Here is a 16,818-nt window from a genome sequence, read left to right on the forward strand (position 1 = left end):
AGGCTGGTGTACTTTGCTGAGGAGGTCCCTCTCGTTGAAGTCCTATCTCTCCTCTCCTTTCAGGAGGAGTTGGAGTCAGAGGGAGAGGTGACCAGCCCGGCTACGGCTCTGTCCACTTCCACAACTGTTCTCCCCTACTTGGCTGAGCGGGTGCGAAGTTGTTCGGACTCATCCTCTTCGGAGGATTGCATACATAAACAGGCAGGGCGGGGTCCGGTCTCTACTCCTCCACCTGTTGGCGGTGCAGATCTGGGAATGGGAGCAGGTGCATCTCAGGTCTTCAAGGGCTCTTCATGTGGGCATGAACTTGTTGTCTTGGTGAGGTCCCCGGGACAACGAGTGGCGTGTTCATCCTGACATTATTGTCGAGGTCTGGAGACATTTCGGGAAGGCACATGTGGATCTGTTCGCGTCCCGGGAGGACGTGCACTGCCCTCAGTGGTTTTCTCTTTGTGTGCATGACAGGCCACCGTTGGGTGTGGATGCGTTGGCTCACCAGCTGTGGCCGAGAGTACTGCTGTACGCGTTTCCCCCTCTCCAGTGTATTCTCCCTGTCATGTCTCAGGTGTGGACGGAGGGGCTGTTGCACATCCTGATCGCCACTTTTCGCCCAAGTGCCCTGTGGTTTGCGGAGACGGTTCAGATGGTGGTGGGGACGCCATGGCCGATCCCTCACCGCCATGGGGCGTAGACACAGGTGAACGGCTTGATCGGGGCATTCCCTGTGTTATGTGCCTGGCTCCTGAGAGGGCCAGACTGCTGCGGCTTAGACTGACCGAGGAGGTTGTCGCAACCATTCAGGGTGCGAGGGCGGTCTCCAAGTCAAGTTGGAGGATCTTTGCTCACTGGTGTGAGGACGCAGGGGTTGCCCCCCTTTGTTGTAACGTGGGCAGTGTCCTATGTGATGGCAATTTCATTGATCAGAACTATTAAAGGAGGAAGTACAGAGACAGAATTCTCTTGCCATAATTAAATTTATTTGCAAATAGAGAGATGCGTCAAACACTTACAAACATAATCATCTGAAGAGTCTCTCACTTAATACATGAACAGTCATCAATACTTATAGTGGAAAAAGGGGTGTGGTCAGATGCTGCCCATCCGTCTTAAAACCCATTCCCCTTGTTCCATCACATATCCTGGGCTTCAAAGAAAGGGACAGGCTGTCCTCCCCCACATGGGTAACCTTCTCAACTCTTGAGGAGGACTCACAGTGTCTGGACAAACAACAGACACTGATGGGTTATACAGATTTACCAAATTACGAGTAACCCTCTAATCTGCTGGTGCCGGTCAAGGATGCCCCCTAGGCAAATACCAGATCCCCCTCTACCACATTCCTTTTCTCATCCAAACATGGGGGCTCGGTTCCTTTAACTAGTAACCCATTTATACATGTATAGGATCAAGTATACACCAGTTCAAGAATTTCCATAATACCTGTCGTTCCTGCAATGTCTGTTTGATCAGCAAAGATCCCCTGGCATGCTCAAGGTGAATGCGTGTGTGATCTCGGCGTGTCATGAAGGATTCAATGGAGTGTCTGTCGTCATCTCTTGGTGAAAAGTTTTCTGGCTGGGTCCCGCCGTCTCTGGCCAGTGGCTCGGCGGACATTGCCGCAGTGGGATTTGGCTTTGGTTCTGGAGGCGCTGTGGGACGCGCCATTCGAACCTATTGATCAGATACAGCTGAGGATGCTATCCCTTGAGACGGCACTCTTGTTGGCTCTGACGTCTGCTAAGCAGGTCAGTGACCTCTGTGCGCTGTCGACGCAGCCTGGCTGTCTTGCCATCAACGGCGATGTGTTGCTCCCTAACCCAGCCTTTCTGCCTATGGTGATCAAGTCCATGAAGATGGATTTTGGGGGCGTCCCCCCCCCCATCATCTGTGCCTGGTGCATCGTCTATGCCCAGTATGTGCAGTGCACGGCTGCAATGCGGACCGCGCCCCAGTTCTTTCTGTGTCACGGGGGCCCCAATGTGGGCCAGCCGTTGTCGAAACAGCAACGGTCTCACTGGTTGTGTGAGGCGATTGATCTGGCCTACAAGTCCCGTGGCACTCCTACGCCTACGGGGTGTAGGGCCTACTCCACGTGTGGGGTGCGTGGGGGTGGAGGACATCTGTGCTGCTGCATCTTGGGGTTCGCTGTCCCCTTTTGTCCGGTTTTACTTGTGTGACATGTCTGCGGGTACGCTGGCTCGCTCAGTGCTCAGTGTGGCTGAGGCTGGAGTGTGAGTTAGGTCCGTTGAGCTACTGGGACGGTGCATTTGACATGGTTCTGTCCGATGCTCTGATTTGCCTGTGCCGTTTTTGGTCGGACGCTTGCATTGTGCATGCTTGAGTATCTGCTTGTGCACTGAGTCCGGGTCTCAGTGTGTTTTTTGGGCTGGCCTCTGACCCCCCAATTCAGTTTTTACTGATTGAGGACGTATCGGATGGGTTTGTGCCATGTGTGCATTCGTTTGGGGCTGTTTATCAGTGCGCAAGGGACTCAACTACTTGGTCAACCTTGGCGAGGCCTGTTCTGAGTGGAACCTGTCCGGTTAAACCGCTGTTTGGTCTTAGCCACCGTACTGCAGCTCAGTTTCAGGGTCTTGGCAATCTTCTTATAGCCTAAGCCATCTTTATGTAGAGCAACAATTCTTTTTTTCAGGTCCTCAGAGAGTTCTTTGTCATGAGATGCCATGTTGAACTTCCAGTGACCTGTATGAGGGAGTGCGAGAGCGATAACACAAAATTGAATACACCTGGGACCTTGCAACACTAACGAGTCACATGACACCGGGGAAGGAAAATGGCTAATTGGGCCCAATTTGGACATTTTCACTTGGGGTTGTACTCACTTTTGTTGCCAGCGGTTTAAACATTAATGGCTGAGTGTTGAGTTATTTGAAAACCTGGAGTTTTTCACAGTTATAGAATTTTAGCCAACCTGACTACATTTTTTTACACTAAAGAATTAGAGAACTTATATAAATGGTGATTTTTCAATGTAGGATGCTTTTTCTAGGTTTAGAATACTTATGGAGTGGGAAGGGGGTGTGTACAGCTTTTATCCATGACAATGTGTCTTAGTTAAAATTTACCTTTAAAATGTTCAATTGTGTGGGATGGGGAACATTTCGCAGGCACCGGGGTTGTGTGTGTGTGTGTGTGTGTGTGTGTGTGTGTGTGTGTGTGTAATGATCATTAATGCAAGGAAACTAGTGAAGTTTAGCTCAATGACACATACTAGTAAAAATGTTAGTATGATCAACCAAAGTTAAGAGCATACTGTAACAAATCTTTTAAATAAAAAAAAAAACGCTTTCAGTAAATTCAAAGAGATGTAGCACACTTCACATGATCAAAAAGTATATCCATTTTAATTTCAAGACCCCATTCAGACATTCAAGTTAATTGAATTCACACACCCCTCATCATTTTTTATTATGTCAATCTTTCTCGTGTAGTGATATCTGTTTCTCCAAATGAAATTAAAAACACAATTCTTAATGGTGTCTAGCTTAATATTCAAATGTAATTTTCTTTTATTGAATTCTGTTGTTAAAATAATTAGATATTCTAAAATTTAATTGTTACAATTTCACTTGATTTACAAACATTGGAAAAAATAAGATCAAAATAAAAAGAAATATCAAAACACCATGAAGCATAGAGGGTTTGTTTACAATGGTAATATATTGGCAGAAATTATAAGCCAATTATGGAATGCATATCATCTTTTTGTTCAAAAGTAAATAGATGAAAAAGTATTATGGATGAAGAATTTACCTAGAAAAATAAAGATTTACAGTGAATTGTTTATCCGTGTTTGTCTCTGTAAAGTAAAAAGTAATATCAAAATGTGTAAGCTTAATGCATGTATTCAAATTCTGGTTTAACAACCAATCACATGGCAGTTTCTTCAATGCATTTAGGGGTGTGGTCCTGGTCAAAACAATCTCCTGAACTCCAGACTGAATGTCAGAATGGGAAAGAAAGGAGATTTAAGCAATTCTGAGCGTGGCATGGTTGTTGGTGCCAGACGGGCCGGTCTGAGTATTTCACAATCTGCTCAGTTACTGGGATTTTCATGCACAACCATTTCTAGGGTTTACAAAGAATGGTGTGAAAAGGGAAAAACATCCAGTATGCGGCAGTCCTGTGGGCAAAAATGCCTTGTTGATGCTAGAGGTCAGAGGAGAATGGGCCGACTGATTCAAGCTGATAGAAGAGCAACTTTGACTGAAATAACCACTTGTTACAACCGAGGTATGCAGCAAAGCATTTGTGAAGCCACAACACGCACAACCTTGAGGCGGATGGGCTACAACAGCAGAAGACCCCACCGGGTACCACTCATCTCCACTACAAATAGGGAAAAGAGGCTACAATTTGCACGAGCTCACCAAAATTGGACAGTTGAAGACTGGAAGAATGTTGCCTGGTCTGATGAGTCTCGATTTCTGTTGAGACATTCAGATGGTAGAGTCAGAATTTGGCGTAAACAGAATGAGAACATGGATCCATCATGCCTTGTTACCACTGTGCAGGCTGGTGTTGGTGGTATAATGGTGTGGGGAATGTTTTCTTGGCACACTTTAGGCCCCTTAGTGCCAATTGGGCATCGTTTAAATGCCACGGCCTACCTGAGCATTGTTTCTGACCATGTTCATCCCTTTATGACCACCATGTACCCATCCTCTGATGGCTACTTCCAGCAGGATAATGCACCATGTCACAAAGCTCGAATAATTTCAAATTGGTTTCTTGAACATGACAATGAGTTCACTGTACTGAAATGGCCCCCACAGTCACCAGATCTCAACCCAATAGAGCATCTTTGGGATTTGGTGGAACGGGAGCTTCGTGCCCTGGATGTGCATCCCACAAATCTCCATCAACTGCAAGATGCTATCCTATCAATATGGGCCAACATTTCTAAAGAATGCTTTCAGCACCTTGTTGAATCAATGCCACATAGAATTAAGGCAGTTCTGAAGGCGAAAGGGGGTCAAACACAGTATTAGTATGGTGTTCCTAATAATCCTTTAGGTGAGTGTATGTGCTTAATAGATTCGATCTCCATTGTACAAAAATTACAATTTATATTTACATTAGCAAATAATTTTGATATAAGCTGGTTACAAGGATAACATCTGTGGAGGATCTTGTAAGAGACTTCTTTTACCTTATTTGTGGTTGCATACTTATGTGGATCATTCCAAACACATTGCCAATTTATATTATTATAAGAGGAGGCCCATTTAGAAATAGATGCTAGGATATAATTTCTGTTCAAAAGTTCTCTAATCATCAGGTTGCTGAATTTTCTATCCAAAAAGTATATTCCATTAATTCTGACAGTGTCCAAATGTATGGTTGTGTGTTCATTAAATGTCGAAGGCTCTTTTAACAAGGTTAATAACCCCTTTGGGATAGCTTTAATTATCTTTTCAAAATCCTGGTGAGGCAGAAGTAAGTTGTATTGGCTACTGAATTCCTCATAGCTGTAAAAAAGCCCTGAACTGTTAATTAATTGACCAACTAAGGTGATGTTATTAGAAAACCAATTATGAAGGAAGAGCGTCTTTTTTCTATGTACTATGTCACGATTGTTCCAGATGTAGCATTGGTGAATGGTTATGATTGTGGTGAATGGTTATGATTATATAACAAGGACCAGAACATAAGAGCCTGTTTATGACAGTCTGCTAATTTAACAGGAAGTTTACCTACAACAAATGGACATTGTAATAAAAAGGCCATTCCACCCAGTTTATGAAAAATAAAATATGGAATCATATGCCAAAATCTCTCTGGATCAATCAATAACCTCTTAATCCAGTTGATTTTTTAACCTTGACGAATATCTTTGCAAATTTCAAATCTAGATGACGTTCCTATGGGCAATTTAAAAGAGCTGTTCCTTTCTTTGTATAAAGTTTTAATTGCATCAATTAAAAAGCCAAAATTTAAATACTGCAAAGTGGCAAAAATAAAATCATGATTCACTGTGTCGAACCCTTTTTCCGGAAATCTAAAAATAATATCACAGGGTTATGTTCTAAAATATCTTTATAATCTAACAAATCTAACACCAAATGTATGTTGTTAGAAATTTGCCGTCCTTTTATGAACCCAGACACATACCCTTTTTTGATAGACAGACACTTTGTTCATTCATACATCACTTAGTTTAGCACATACATCTCACTTTGTCCTGTTTCATGTGAGTATGTATTGCTGTGGTGTTTTGTTTGGTGTTGTCTAGTCAATTGTTTGCTGTTTGCTGTTTAGTCCTCATTCAACCTGTTTGTTTTGTCCCTGGGAAAAGTATTTTTTACCAAGTCGCCCTTGGGCATACAAAACCCATAGGAAAACTTTGTCTAAAAACACTAGTTAGAACTGAGTGGACCACCCACTGCAGTTCTTGAGGCAGACAAGTTCAGTTTAGGGGTGTTTGGACTTTATTATTTCATTTCTTGGGTCCAGCTCAGTCCCCTTTCTCTAAACCCTTTATTGTGTGTTTATAATAAAAGTTTTATGTTTGACGGTAGCTTTGGTTGTCTGTGTCATTTGTTCTCACGGTTCATTTACAGTACACTACTTTGCATGAGCTTTATGTTACAGATCTCTGTACCATCCACCTTAGACTGCTAGAGCCACTGGGTTCGTAACAGGCAGTTATCCATTAAGTCGCTTAAACCATGTTTCAATTTCTTGGCTATGATGGCTGCCAGGATCTTATAATCATTGTTTAGTAGAGTGATGGGGCGGCAGTTATCTATGAGCAACGAGTCCTTATGTGGTTTTGGCACCAGGGTAATCACGTCTTGTTTTAACAAGGGTGGAAGTTCACCCCTCTCTAATGCTTCTTTATAAACAGCCAGTAAAAATGTACCTAGGGGTTCAAAGAACCAATTACAGAACTCCGCTGTTAAACCATCGCATCCAGGGGATTTGTTATTTTTTTATTCCGATATTCCCTAATTCACCTCTTCTACCATCATTTGATATTGTTTTAAAAATCAGGGTGGGGTCTTTAATATTGTAATCCAAAGAATACAGTTTTTTGTATTAATCAGATATATAGTCAGCAATTTTGGAATTGTATTCGGTGATGACACCGTCAATATTTAGTTTTTTCATAGAATTGTTTTAGCCCTTCTCTTTTACAAATTGAAAAAGTAATAACCGTTTTTCTCTCCTTTTTCTAACCATTGTCTCCGGGATCTAATAAAAACTCCTTTTGCTTTAGACTTTAATATTTTGTCAAGCTGGTTTTGTAATAAAGAGAGTCAAGCTTTGTCTTCATGGGAGATGCTATCTGTTTCTGTTATCCCTGTAATTTATTTTACTAAGTTGGAAACCTGTGCTTTATTTTGCTTTGAGTGAGCCTTTCCATATGTTATACATGTTGACCGTATCTTGAATATGAGAAGTTCCCAGGTTGTGCTATAGTTGCCTGTATCACTGCATCCCAATTACCAATAATAAGCAGCTCAATTGTTTTGATTAAGTAATGAGCTGTTAATTTTCCAATAAACACCTGAAAAGCGTTTATGAGGATATTTAAAAAAAACAAGAATCAGGATGATTGCATTGTGAATCAGTTAGTATAGCTGATAAAATACTGGCATCCCTGGTACTTGGTTCCAAGCAGGGTGATATCAACCAGATATCGATTCTTGTAATGACCCTTACAGAAAAAACACGTGAAATTTCACATATGAAAAATACACATGTGGAAGCATTCACATGTGAAATTGACATGTGGTTATCGGCAGTTCACATGCTTTTTGTACATTTTACATGTTGATGCTTCCATATGTTTTTTTCACGTCTTTCACATGTAAACTGCCGAAAACCACATGTCAATTTCACATGTGAATGCTTCCACGTGTGTATTTTTCACATGTGAACTGCCGATAACCATGTGTCAATTTCACATGTAAATGCTTCCACGTGTGTATTTTTCACATTTGAACTGCCGATAACCACATGTGTCAATTTCCCATGTAAATGCTTCCACATGTATATATTTTCACATGTATTTCTGACAAATAATTATTTCACATGTTTAATTTATATATAGTTGGGACATTTCACATATCAAATTGCACATGTGAGACATTTGACCTGTCACATGTAAAGACATTTCATATATACTTAACATGTTAATTTTCTTTTCAAGAAGTTGTCATAAAATATAATGAAATTAAGTCAAAGACACGCTCATATCTTCATTGACAGATTTTAATCATTTTTTAAACAATATTTAATTAACAACATTTATTTTAATCCTTTCTTTACTTCTTGGTGGTAGAGCTGAAAATAAGAAGAGAAGAATTTCAAATAAAGGACAATATATTGCACTATGACACAGAGAGCAATATTTCTTAATTTTGGATTTACATAATTTAAAACATTGAGAACAGTGGGATGAAAGAACTGGAATATGTATGGAGTAAAATGTTCTGAACTACAGACAGTTTTAAATCTAACTTTATTATGCAATTTATCTTTTAAATCTGAGCTGTCAAAGTAAAAAACTGAAAACATAGAATATCAATATTTCATGTCTAATTTCAATAACAAATGCAAAAAAACGTACATGTACCACTGAAAATAACTGAAATATTTAAGTTTACTTACCGCTCCTTCACACGCAGGTCCTTAAGCTTTTGGGCCATACAGGCTTTTATGCCAGGCTCTGGTATGTTTGGGAATTTTCTTTTCACCTCATCTGCCAAAGACATTTTCAGTATTTTCTGTTTTACTGTAAAAATGAATGGAAGCCCATCCAGGAAAAAATGTCAAACACAATCGCAAACTTTTAAATTATATTGCAATGTTACATTCTTAATATCTATTCCTATATTCATAAAGACACACTGTGTGAAAATATCAACATTTAAATTGATAATACATTGTATTATCCTTTTCATGACAGGGTATGCATAATACAGGGTTCCCAAACCTTCATAAACATCAAATATCAACAACTTTTCAAGGACTTTCCTGGCCCAATTCTCTCAAATTCAAGGACCCAATGTGGCATCGTTTGAGACATGGATGAAGGTTAATTACTGTTACAATACTGAACATTTTATAATGAGAATAAGGAGCTCACAGACAACAATTACAAAAAGAAGCTTGAATGTGTGAACACTTCTCAATTGTGCAGAGTTACAGTGATGGCAGATTACAAGGCCTTTTCAATTTCTATTCTTATACAAAATATATAAATTCAAGCACTTTCAATGCTATGTATATCTATTTTCAAAAACTTTTAAGACCTTGATTTGATTTTCTAGAAATTCACAAACTTTCAAGGATTTCAAGGACCCATGGGAACCCTGATAATAGTTTGTCTGATAGGAATAACACTGCATTGTCTGTAACCTACATACTGTACACTGAAATGTTGCTCTAGTGGAACTTGTTCTGCTTGTTACATTGGTAGTTTAATCTCCTAACGTAGTACACAGGTTGTTACAAACCTAATGCTATGTCCTAGAATAATTTTATGTGTACACCTATTCATCCAGTTGTCTAACCATGGAGAGCCAATACCTACAGTACTGACTTCAGCACAAGAAGGTGTTAATTAAGGACTATTGCAAGCTAAATGTGTGTAACATAGTTCCAAAAATGAATACATTGGTCAGTGAAGTTTATGTCAGTAATTGACACTGGTTTTTTAGATGTTTGTTTTTTTAAATCCATTACATTATAAACATTAAATCCCCAGAAAAGCAGTTAATGTTAAATTCTGCCTTTCATTTATACTCAAGAATCAACACTGTGCGCAGAGCTGTGCAGAGAGTCAGGATGCAGCAAGTGTTATGCAAGAAGTCAATGACACAGCCGGTCAGCAAGAAGTAATTGAAGATGGTGGATGGACTACTGAGGTACTTTCAACACTTCAATGGCAGGTATTCAGTGCGGTGGGTATGTACTGCCTCACCACTGTCCATGTTTGACTACATAGATTTCTGTGGAAAGTCAAGATAGTCAGCATCATTGTATAAATAAGTTGAATGTTTCTAGAGCAGTTATACACAAACATTTAGAAAGTTGGTTAGCTCATCCTATATGTGCAGTCTGTTTCAACCAGGGCTAAATTGTGCATACAACAACACTTTTGAGAAGGATCTGTCTGTATTTATTTTCATAAAAAATTAATATAGTTGAATTTGCTTAACCACTGTCCATATTTGCCTGTGTTCAGAGTTCTACGGTGAGTCTAGAGAATCAAGATGAGGACCCTGACAATGAAGAGGAGGAATTGAATTAGCTCATCCCATTACTAAACTGCATGCACAATTATTAAGCTCATCCTATTTCTCAAGATTTATTTTGTTGAACAATCACAATGCTTTATGTCAATCTAAAATATAATTGAAGCGCAAACATGAATGTTAAACAAAGGAAAAGTTAGTTTTGAATTTTCTCAGGGGAATATATAAGTGTGTACAATTATTAGGCAACAATTGGTGTGCAGAATTATTAGGCAACTAAATTACAAAAATAATTTCTCCCGACTCCCTTGTTTATTCAACATTTTAAAAGTGTAAATAATAAGTAACACAAAATGACAATTAAAATGTGTGTCCTTTCAATAATATTCAGTGACTTATATATTAGCCACCCTTCTTTTCAATAACTGCCATGAGCCTTCCATCCATGGAGTTTGTCAGTTTCTTGATTTGTTCACAATCAACTTTCGCTAAAGCAGCAACCACAGCCTCCCAGATGTTGGTCATAGAGGTGTATTGTCTTCCCTGACTGTAAATCTCACGTTTGAGCGGCCCACAAATTCTCAATAGGGTTAAAGTCAGTAGAGGAAGGGGGCCAGGTCATTATTCTGGCATCTTTGAGGCCCTTGCTTGCTAGCCAACAGTGGAGTACTTGGATGCATGTGATGGAGCTTTGTCCTGCATGAATGCTGAGGAAGTCTTCCTATACCACTGCTTGAAGAAAATATCTTCCAGAAACTGGCAGTAGGTATGGGAGTTGAGTTTCAGTCCATCTTCAACCCAAAAAGGACCAACTACCTCATTCTTAATGATAGCAGCCCATACCAGTACCCCTCCTCCACCTGGCTGGCACCTGACTGAATTGGTGCCGTGTGTCCATTAGTGAGCTTCATGTGTAATTCTTTTCAAGTCTTTTGCAGTTAATTTGCATATTTTTTTCTCCATGCATTTATTGCGCCCCAGTTGACTATTCGCAACCAAACATTTGATTGTCTGGTGGCCACACATTAATAGTTTAGCTTCTTCAACAGTGTTGAATTCAACAGTGTTGTAAAAGCATTTTACAATTTTTGACTTCTCAGTGTCAGTTAAATCTATTTTTTTGTCCCATTTTACCTGAGGTCATGAAGCTGCCTAATAATTATGCACACCTGTCACGTCTTCGAGGGCGGAACAAGGAGGAGCAGGAGAACGGCGTAATGTTCACAGTCTTTTAATATGTTCGTGTAAATTAATATAAGTGAGCGAAGCATGACCCAGCTCTTTGGGCATACAGAGACAATAACACACAAAGACAGGGGGAGCAGAGGGAACATATATACTGGGGGGAATGATGAGGATGAGGAACAGGTGCGCTAAACAGGACACAGGTGAAATGCATGATGAGATGGACGGTGGTGACAGAAGGCCGGTGACGTCGAACGCTGGAGCCCGTCTGCGCAGTTGTCACAACACCTTGATATAATGTGTAATTCACTTTCACCACACCCTCCCTCATTATATAAAAATGTATCACCTGAAAATGATTCAATCCAATGAGCATTCAAGTTTATATGGTTTGGAGTTGGAGAATGTGCATTGTATTATTATGTCTATCAGAATACTCACTTGCCTAATAATTGTGCACGCAGTGTGTGTGCAGTCTATAGCAACCATGTTTACATTTAAAATCAAATAACACCACTTAGGGGATTTGTGTGGATATGTTCTTTTGTAAACAATTGAGTTGAATTTGCCTAACCACTGTCGATATTTGATTGTGTTCAGGATATTTCTGAGAGTGAGGAGAATCCAGATGAAGGCCATGAAAATGAAGAGGAGGAAGATATGAATGAGATAATATGTTCATATGGTCATTCAAACTAACAACTGTCACAACAACAAATCGTAATTCTTCTGCCAGTATTAAGTTGTTCAAAATGAACAGATTGTTCACTAATGGTATTAAACGTATTAGGACCATACAAATATAGGACATAACGATTCACTGATACAGGTCGGTCCGTTTTTCAAATGTTTAATATGTGAGTGCATCAGTCCACAAGACCCCAGACCGATGCCGATGTAACATGATAGGAGAGATGCACATCCCTATAAGTAGCCAAAGTGCTAATTCCATTGCTTCATTGTGCAAGCATATTTTTCCTAATAAGAAGCAATTTTATCAACACATTTGCACACTTGTTATTTTTTGACAGGTTGTAATACATTATTAATGCTGCAATGTCCCAATATAATATTAATATATTACATTGTGCAGCACCATAGCTGAATAAAGCAGTTTATGTCAACTAACACCCAGATTATCTATAACTTTGGAAGTTGGAACTGATCCAAAACCAATTATCATATTGGGTTTTGGTACATGACATGGATTTGATTTGATTTCAACATTGCCAACATTGCCATAACTTTTATTTATGCAGGAAAGTCAATTAAGAACCAGTTCATATTTTTAATCAATACTCCCTATAGAAAGGAACTTAAACTAATCATATATGTTTACTTTTATGGTGGGAGTCTCACCATATATACAGTAGTAGTATAGTGTAGCACCCACATGATTGTTGTCTTATGATTTTTTTCTTTACAGAATACCTCCAAGAACAACCCATTGTACCGTGGAGCAACAGTGTCCCTTGGACAGGCCATTCTCCTAATCATGGCATTTGTTGCTACAACTGGACTTGCCCAAGATGCTCTAAGCCATCTGCTACAAATGCTTGTTTTTCTTTTACCAGAAGATTCTATGCTAATCTCTTTTTAAGAAGTTCTTCTCTCACAGAACATTTGTTGTGAACCATTACTGTCCCGATATTTTGGTCAATGTTGGCGTAAGATTGTGCTTACATTCCTCTCACTGCCTGAATTATGAAGCTGTGCGTACCTTTAAAATCCAGGTGTGCGCAATACCTGCCCTTGATAAATGCCGCGGCTGAAAATGATCGTCATTAGAATAACACGCCCCTATATATTCAAGTCTCCGCTTCCCCCACGCCCTCATTTTACGCCATGGACACACGGAAGACGGAAAAAAAGAGAAACTTTTTTTTATTATTAACATATTTGCAGAACGTTCACAAACAACCTGAGCTCTCTCTGACGTGGAGATTGAGACGATCACCAGGGAGGTAGAAAGAAATATAATTGTTTTATTTGGCAGTTTAAAAAGCGGAATAAAAGATGATTATGTGATGTGGAGTACCATTCATTCACATTAATAATTGCATGACAATTTGTAATATTCGTCTTAGTATTTTATGATATTTATTATTAATGACGTTTATTGTTATTTAGAGGAAGAATGTCGTTATTATTATTATTTCTATTATTATTATTATTATTTAAAAGAAGAAGAATGTCATTTTTATTATTTTGTCAGTCTGAATTATATTTTGGTCATTAAAAGCCTTTTATTACTAAAGCCAGTCCGTGCGCAACTGCCGGGCCTAACCCTGAAACGTCATGTAAAGCGCACAGGCTAGCATCTGAAGGAATACATATAAATCAAATGCTTTGGTAAAGTAACACAAATTAAACATTGAAGTCCATGTTGCACAAAAATAAACACTGAAGTTTGTAATTCTGTTTTATTTTTATTTTTTTACAGTGGGTCATAATATATCATATATTTGAGTTTGTCAGTGCGTTAGGATTTTTTTTTCTGCGCATTGCCGCACTAACTGAAAACGTGCATACACCACCTCCTGAGCAGGCGTAGGATTTGAGAGTGCCGTACGCCAACGTCCATATTGATAAATCTCAAAGTCACCGTGGTTTTGGGTGTGCCAGGTGTACGCTGCAAATTTGGTGTACGCACTTTTGATAAATGAGGGCCAATGAAACTAGGAGAACACCTACGTTACCGCCATAATCGCACACCACATACAAGTATGCATGACATTTTTGATGGTAAGATGTATAAAGCTAATTGTGAAGAATTCTCCTTCAGTTTGACAATGAACTCTGATGGTGTCCCAATTTTTACGTCGTCAACCTTCGCAATATGGCCAATTCTGTCATTCATCAATGAACTCCCCCCAACAGAAAGAAAGAAACACACCTTATATGTCTGGGTTGTGGTTTGGTCATAAGAAGCCCAACATGTCCTCTTTTCTCAAACCGTTCACAAATGAATTGAAACATCTTGGAGAATCAGGTTTTCGCTGGTGTTTAAATGGACAAAGTACAACTCTCTCGTATGTGTATTGCTTCATTTGTTGCTGTGACAGTGTAGCTAGAGCAATGCTGCAGAACAACAAACAGTTTAATGGGAAGTATGGGTGCAACTGGTGCCTACACCGTGGGAGAAGAGTGGAGAAAGGGAAGAGACTAGTCCAAGTTTATCGAAAACAGTATGAGACAGTTCCAGTCCGTGAACAGAATGACATGATTAATCTTGCAAAAAGAGCTAGTGTTGGTGAACTGGACACCTTTGGAGTTAAAGGACCCACTCCACTCATGCTAATCCCTCACTTCAATCTTGTGAATGGCTTCATTGTTGACTGCCTGGATCTTGGCGTTATGTGGAAACTAGCTACATTGTGGTTTGATAGTTGTCACCATGAAAAACCATGGTATATGGGGACAAAGATGAAGCAAATTGATAACATGCTTCTGCAAATCAAGCCTCCATTGAACATCACACAAGCACCTAGATCGTTATGTCGTCAAGCATTTTGGAAGGCCTCAGAGTGAAGAGCATTTTTACTGTTTTATGGGGCCATTGTCCTGCGGTCTTTCTTACCAACTGCATATTTTTTCCACTTTTTACTACTGTTCAATGCTGCTTACATTATGCAGCAGTCATCAATTTCACAAATTGACCTGTTTTATGCCACACAAGATATCAACAAGTTTGTCCAGGATTTTGAGATCCTTTATAGTACATGTCACATGACCTACAATGTTCATCAGTTGCTATATTTACCTGACACAGTTAGAAACTGGGGTCCGCTTTGGTGCTATTTGTTCAATGGAACGCAGGCAGTACCTCTTCAGATCTTGACATCATTCCTCTTGCTAAGGAACATAGAACAAATGGGTATGATAACAATGAAAAATGCACCAGATGCGACGGCCAATGGATCTCTATTAACAGCGTTGTTCTTCAAGAAATGTTTTTAGTTTAGAAAATGTGTTGTTTTCTCCCAATGTATTTTTTGAGGAAGAAACAGACATCACTGACAATGTGTGTGATGTGTGTAATGTAATTTATGGAATGCATAATCTTTGTTTTTTTAGTACTTGTATACATGTTAATTGGATTTGCAGTACTATTTAGGATATGTCTATTATGAAATTAATATATCATCTTCATAGATTATTGAGCTTACTTTAAATGTATTATACCTTGGTCGCATCTTGATGGCATCTTTATGATAAAATAAATTATTTTAAAACAGATATATCAATGTGAGGTGTCAGCTGAGGTGGCTTGGGCATCTGTTTCGGATGCCTCTGGAACGCCTTCCTGGGAAGGTGTTCCGGTCCCGTCCCACCGGGAGGAGACCCCGGGGAAGACCTAGGACACGCAGGAGGGACTATGTCTCACGGCTGGAGAAGAGCTGGAGGAAGTGTCTGGGGAGAGGGAAGTCTGGGCATCTCTGCTTAGACTGCTGCCCCCGCGACCCGGCCCCGGATGAAGCGGAAGAAGATGAATGAATGAATTAATTAATGAATATCAATGTGTTCAGTACATGATGAGTCCATTAAAATGCTGATGAACAGTATAGGTGTTTCAAATGTAAATTGGGGCTGTCAAAAGTACACAACACTGTGAATATACAACATCACCTGCTGTCCAGCATTAGTGACAACCATTTCACTATCAATAAAGCATTATTTTAGTAGTGCGAGGGAAAGTGTTTATTCATTCTCTGTTGCAAATTAGTCTTACATCGATTTACTCTGTCATCTCTCATGAATGCACACCATAGTAAGTTGGGTTACTCCATTGCTTAAGGTCCAACTGTAATATATTTGAATTACATTAAGAAATATTTGATATTGCACATAAACACAGGTGTGGAATGTGTATACAGCAGATTTGGACCATGATAAATGTGAAAAAATTACTATAAATAATTTTCACCTGCTATCTTTAGTATTCATATTGTGTGTGCTATGTTTACTTTCACATGTGATATAATCGAGCTCAGTGTATGAAAATCACACATGTGACATTTTACTTTTGTAGAATAATTTAAGTTAACGTGAAAATACTGAACAATTGTTTTCACATGTGCCATTTAGGCTTTGACATGTTATGTACCTAGCTAAATTTGAAAAATATATTTCACATGTGAAAGAATAATTCCACATGTGAGAATACAGTTGCACATGTGAGGAATTGATTTCACATTTGCCATTTTTTTTCCACATGTGATAGACTGAGCTCAACATGTGAAAAATAACAATTTAATGTGAAAATGTGAATTTCACATGTGATAATGAATATTTCACACGTGAAAATTTAATTTTCACGTGTTTTTTCTGTAAGGGGATAGGTCTTTGTTTTTCCTAGTGTAACTCTTATGTGATGGATTTCTTATTCTCCAAACACCTATCA

The 16,818-nt window shown here is 39.2% G+C and overlaps 1 long non-coding RNA gene across 1 annotated transcript; it reads right to left on the reverse strand.

The window, feature by feature from the left end:
- Positions 1-8,287: 8,287 nt before the first annotated feature.
- On the reverse strand, positions 8,288-15,699 carry LOC109615333. The gene is made up of 4 exons (XR_002196322.1): positions 15,600-15,699; positions 15,178-15,269; positions 8,641-8,764; positions 8,288-8,313 (listed from the first exon to the last, which is right to left on the reverse strand). It is a non-coding gene; the product is annotated as an uncharacterized LOC109615333 (long non-coding RNA).
- Positions 15,700-16,818: the final 1,119 nt, after the last annotated feature.

The sequence above is a fragment of the Esox lucius genome, chromosome 11 (genome assembly GCF_011004845.1).
Source record: "Esox lucius isolate fEsoLuc1 chromosome 11, fEsoLuc1.pri, whole genome shotgun sequence".
Classification (NCBI taxonomy): domain Eukaryota; kingdom Metazoa; phylum Chordata; class Actinopteri; order Esociformes; family Esocidae; genus Esox; species Esox lucius.